The 5,816-nt window shown below is 32.0% G+C and overlaps 2 long non-coding RNA genes across 10 annotated transcripts; both read left to right on the plus strand.

Moving 5' to 3' along the window:
- Nucleotides 1,287-4,076, plus strand: LOC107641454. Of its 9 annotated transcripts, none has more exons than XR_002357331.1 (7): nt 1,287-1,498; nt 2,302-2,364; nt 2,442-2,883; nt 3,035-3,355; nt 3,541-3,584; nt 3,696-3,748; nt 3,897-4,076. It is a non-coding gene; the product is annotated as an uncharacterized LOC107641454 (long non-coding RNA). The 9 variants fall into 9 exon arrangements; XR_002357334.1 differs by lacking the exon at nt 1,287-1,498 and adding an exon at nt 1,508-2,148; XR_002357318.1 differs by lacking the exon at nt 1,287-1,498 and having other exon boundaries at nt 1,508-2,364.
- Nucleotides 4,218-5,236, plus strand: LOC110268810. Its single transcript, XR_002357346.1, has 3 exons — nt 4,218-4,459; nt 4,676-4,781; nt 4,964-5,236. It is a non-coding gene; the product is annotated as an uncharacterized LOC110268810 (long non-coding RNA).

Here is a 5,816-nt window from a genome sequence, read left to right on the forward strand (position 1 = left end):
ATATATATATATGGTCTTCATTAAATGAAGATTAATAGATCTCATTTATTAAATTATATATGTATGGTACATATAGAGATATGGCCATTGAACTGACTCACTTCAAAAATTCCTAATGGTTATAATTATCACATATTTGTCAATGGGATATTCTCAAGATGAACATAGTAATAGAGTTTCCTTTGACCTGCAACTGTCATCGTAATTAATAATGTATTTATTATACTTTGATTCTAGGCACCTAATACCCTAGGGTGCTAGTTTAATGGATATATTGGGTATTATTTAAATATTTGTAGAATTAATGATTAGTCAAGAAATCTGTCAACTCTCGGTAAAGAGTTTGAGCTCTATGATTATAATGACTGAGATGAATAAAATCTTGGCTAAGGGGACTGAATGAATGAAGAAATGAGTTTCTTAAGTTATTCACAATTCATTATAATAATAGTAACAAGTTAGAATTTTGACAATTAAATAATACTTTGAGGGTTAATCAAGAGTTAGAAAGATGGAAGGAATTATACTTTGTTCTTCTTAGGTTCTTAGTAAAAATATATTACTTCATACTATAGGGTCGTTAGGAAGTGTTGCTAGACGCCAATCTTAATTAGTAAATTGAGTATGACTAATTTACTAATTACTACCCGCTTAGTATTGAACCTATGGAATCACACACTAACGAGTGTTCTACTCTTTGCTGTAGAATTATTTAATTATTATTTTGATTCGATCAAATAAATAATAATATTAATTCAAATAGAATATTATTATTTTTTTGCTAGCACCAAGAATATAATAATAATATACTAATTGAGAATATTAAATGAGAATCACTACAAGAAAAAGTGTATTTTTCGATGCTAAAAATCGACGGTTATCTCTCCCGTCGATATTTTTCGACGGCTTGCTGTCGATATTATTAAAAATGATAATTAAAAATAAAATATTAAAATTGACAGCAAAGTCATCGATTTTTTTGGTAATCCATTAACTGTTCTCTTATTATCGACATATTGTCGACGGATCGTGAGAGGAAAATACTTTTATTTTAAAATCGACGAACATAGCGTCTATTTTATTATTTGAAATATCGACACATTTTATCGTCGATACATTTAAACGGTCTTAATCACTTTTGAAAAATAAATGGAGGGTATAGATTTAATATATAAAATCGACGACTAAGACGTTTTTTTTTTCAAATTAAAATCAACGAGTATGCTATCGATTTTTATCAATAAAATAACTTTTTCCCCACTCACTCACCGCGTTTCCTTCATTTCCCCAAATTCACCATTTCAATTTTCACCAACCCTTATTTTACCCCTGAATTCACCTTGCATACTTCAACCCTCCTTCTCCATCGCCGTCGTCGCTCCGCTACTTCCGTGCAGTTGTCGCTCCGCTGCTTTCGTCGCATCGCTGCTGCTGTCGCAGCGCTACTACCATCGCTTCGTCTCTCTGCACCGTTGTTGTTACTTCTCAATCAAAATTAGTTACTCACTTACTCTCTCTCTTTTGTTCTTCATTGATTTTTCATCAATTTTTTGGATAAAAAATTTGCTCAACATTACTACAGAATAGGTCTTCAAAGATTGATTTGGTAATCATTAATCTAATTTGGATCCTGAAGCAACTTAAAAAGCACAGAAGAACCTAGTATCTAATTTATTCAATCCCTAATTTCTCATATTCACTTCAATTATTCTGTAGCATAAACTCAGGTTTTTTTTATTCATTACTTTTTTCAATGATTCTGTTTGTATTGAGCGACTTTAATTTGTTTTCTTTTGTTTTAGATTGAATCTTAACTCTATAATTTGTTACTGAACTCTTTTCAAAGCCAACTTCAGTTTAATTTGGAAATCCCCTATTTCAGGTGTAAACTATGACCTAATCGTAATATCCTATTTTCTAAATCTAGAAATCCTGGTCATGTTTTTTCTGGTCCTAATCGTGACTCTCTGAAGTCATGAACTCTACTAAGAGGAAAGAATTATTCAGAAAGTTTTAATTTATGCCTAGAATTCTTCATGTTTGTGGTGGCTAAGTCATCTGAAATCTAAACCAAATATAGGTGTTGTTACTTTTTGCATTTTGTGTAGGACTCAAATCTCTCTATTTCATTGCCTACATTCTGAACAGGTTGACTATTTGTTTGCACTTATCAGATTTATTGCAAGATTTTACAATGACTAATTTGTTGCCATAAACTAACGATAGTTAAATCCTGGTCATGTTTTTTTTTGTTCTATTTTATTTTAAGAGCTAATATGTGTCTAAGTTCTGTGCTAGCAGAAAACAAGTTCGTAGTGGGAAGTGGAGCCAAAACTTGAGGTGATCTTCCTCAGTTTGAGTCCTGTAAGTCAATTTCAATTATTGATCTAGATAGGAACAACTTATCTGGAACTAAACCAAACAGCTTTTCCAAATGTCAGGCTCTTGAAAAACTGAACTTGTCGAACAACAATATGATAGGTCATATACCAGAAGAACTAGCCAGTATCCCTGTTCTTAGTGTTATAGACCTATCAAATAATAAGATCAATGGCCCCATACCTGAAAATTTTGGTAATTCTTCAAGTTTACAACTTCTCAATGTGTCCTTCAACAATATCATAGGTTCAATTCCAACAGGGAAGTCATTCAAATTGATGGGTAGCAGTACATTTGTTGGGAATTCTGAACTTTGTGGAGCACTGCTTCGACCATGTCTTGGTTCAGTTGGAATATTGGGGAGCAAAGGAACATGGAGGCTTACCCGTATTCTGCTACTCTGTTTAGGGTCATTAGTAATCCTTCTAGGAGTCGCTTTTGGAAGAGGGATCAAAAGTCGATGGAAGATGGTCTCATTTGCTGAACACTTTATGTCATTTTGAAGTAAGCTTCTACCTTTATGTCATTTTGGGTTTCTCTTGTTTTTAATTTTAGTGAATGATCAACTAAGTTAGATGATTTAACTATTTTTGTCTCTGCTCAATGAAGTGTATTGATGGATCTGTGTTCTGTTTGTGCTTAATATTTTTAACAGTGGGATTCTCAGAGAACTTTGGGTGCTGTTAAAAGAATCCAGTTTGCAACATGTTGTGGCGAATGGGGCCTATGGCACTGTCTATAAGGGCACCTATGATGGCCAAGATGTTGCAGGTTTAATTTGCACTCTTAGTTGTCTTTTGTTGTCCAAATAATTCAAAATCTGTTATTGGTCATGTCATTGGGAATGTAAGTCAATCTTTAGCATTTATCTCTTAATATTTGGAATCTAGTTATTGAAATTTTTCTATAGGTTCTATTCTGCATTTGCAAGGACAGCTTTTAAGGGTGAAAGTCAACAAAGTTTACATATCTTTTGGTATACTTCTTGCTTCTACTTGTTTATATAAATTATATACTTATAGGACATTGTTTTAATTTTCCTTATTTTCAACAACATTCATTCTAGTGATGATAAAAGGAAATAGATAAAAGGAATCTAATTATCTAAATCTATGTAGAACAGTAAATACTTATTTTACTGACTGACTTTATTTTCTCCAGGGAAATGGTTGCATATATTGCTAATACATTAATTTTCATTTGAGGTAAGATCATAAATGGATTCTGAAATCATAACAATCAATTGATATAACTTGTGAATCAAGCTTTTCATACCCTTTTTTATTATTATTTTTTATGTTATCTTCTTTTTGCAGTGGAGTTGTTATAGCTGAAGGAGTACTTGGTGATGACAATGTCTTCCATCATGGTAGTATACTAGTATTTACCTCTTAAATTATCTTCTTTGCTCAGTAGGCCATTGATTATACTCTCACTTTTCCATTTAGTTTCTCTTGATAAAAATGTATGTTTGTTGAGTCTAAAAGACTCGCTGCAAATTCTTGGTTCTGTTGAAGGAACGTCATGGACCCACCTCGTGCTTCTCTATGTTTATGTTCAAGTGTCGAGATGCATCATAGTTGGTGCATTATTTTCCTTGCTAAGGTATTTTGGATATGGCTTGGATTGGAAAGAAGCTAGTATTCTAATCTGGTCAGGATTGTGAGGGGCACTTGCCTTGTCACTTTCATTATCAGTCAAGGCAAGTATTCAATGACTAATGAAAGCTGCATTTTTTAGCCAAACACTTCATCTCTTTTATTGCTAATGTTCTGAATTTCTTTATGCACATACTATCTTATTATTAGTTTAATCTTTTAATTATTAAATTTTAGGTTTGTTCAGCATTCGAGTGGCCGATCACTTGAATTGACTCCAGAGACAGGAGCACTGGTATGTTCTGGGTTTAGGATTTAATTATGACTGTACAAGGACATTAGATTCATCACTCAAATACCTTTTGCTTGTGCAATTTATTTTCTTCACTGGTGGTATTGTGTTTTTAACACTTATAGTGAATGGTTCGACAACACAGTTCGTTTTACACTACCTTGACATGGACAAGTTAACAGCTGTAAAGGTCAGCATTCCAGATCTTCTAAGTTCAGCTTATCTTCTTACTCTAAGGGATAAAACATTCTGTTATCTCATGCATTAAATGGTGCCTTAATGCTTCAATTTCTATCTTACTTGTGAAACAATATCTCCACTCTGATATAAGGATATACCTTCAGAAGTCTTGTCTTTCAAGTTATATTTGGCCTTTGCCCTAATAATTTGATTGTATAATTAACAGAAACGTATCCTTGATTTCACAAAGTATGAAATGTTGAACAAAGCACTAGAAGCTTTTGGTGAACTTGGAGATGATGAGGAACTTGGAGAATTTTAACTGATGCAAAGTAGTCAATGCTTCTGAGTTAATCTTTGTTTCAATATGAGATTTTGTTTTATTTGTAGAAGATACAAATCTAATGTCAATAGCATTAATTACCATTTTCCTATATATCTTATGGCAGTTAAGATTGATTTATACATATGATTACGTTCTTATGTTACAAATGTCTTACACCGACCGTTTTAGGGACAAGAATCTTGGATGCTATCAAGGCAACAGTGGGAGCTAAAACTAAAGTTATTTACGAGAAGGTCCCATCGAAAGACACCATAAACAATAGTGAGTTCTCATTTGCAATTGTAGCTGTTGGTGAACCTCCTTATGCAGAGTCCTTGGGTGACAATTCTGAGCTTAAAATCTGCTTTAATGGACCTGACAATATAAGTCTAAGTTTATTTATTTATCTTGTCTTAAGTTTTTATGTTAGAGGATTATTTATTATTTAAAAGTTTATTTGTCTTGTTATCTAATATTCTATATAAATTTTATTTCTATATTTAAAAGTTTATTTGCATTAATTGTTTATTATCTTTCAAATTAAAAAATAACAAACAATATAGCTATTAAAATTGACGGTAGCGTTGTCACTTTTTATGTCGGTATCTAAATAATTAAATCGACGACAGTTATGTCGATTTTATTGAATCAAATATCGACAAAAATGGTATCGATTTTATATAATAATATCAATGGAAATGTTGTCGATTTTAGTAAGAAGGCAAAATTTTCAAACTCATATTATAGACGGAAATGATGTCGATTTTATTAAATTATTATCGACGGCTAGGCAAGCCGTCAATTTTATTCGAATTCTGAAAAATCGACAAGCTTAATAGCGACCACCTCCGCCGTCCATTTTGCTGTCGATTTTTAATATTATCGACAGCTTAGCCGTCGATTTTAACAATTTTTTTTGTAGTGAATTGAGAATAATTAGCTATTCTATTTCTAAATTTGAATTCTAAGTTTGGACGAGATCCTAACTGATTTTGTTTCAAATTGAGTTATGATATGATTCATAAATTTGAAAGATTCAAAT

Source organism: Arachis ipaensis, chromosome B01, assembly GCF_000816755.2.
Source record: "Arachis ipaensis cultivar K30076 chromosome B01, Araip1.1, whole genome shotgun sequence".
Taxonomy (NCBI): domain Eukaryota; kingdom Viridiplantae; phylum Streptophyta; class Magnoliopsida; order Fabales; family Fabaceae; genus Arachis; species Arachis ipaensis.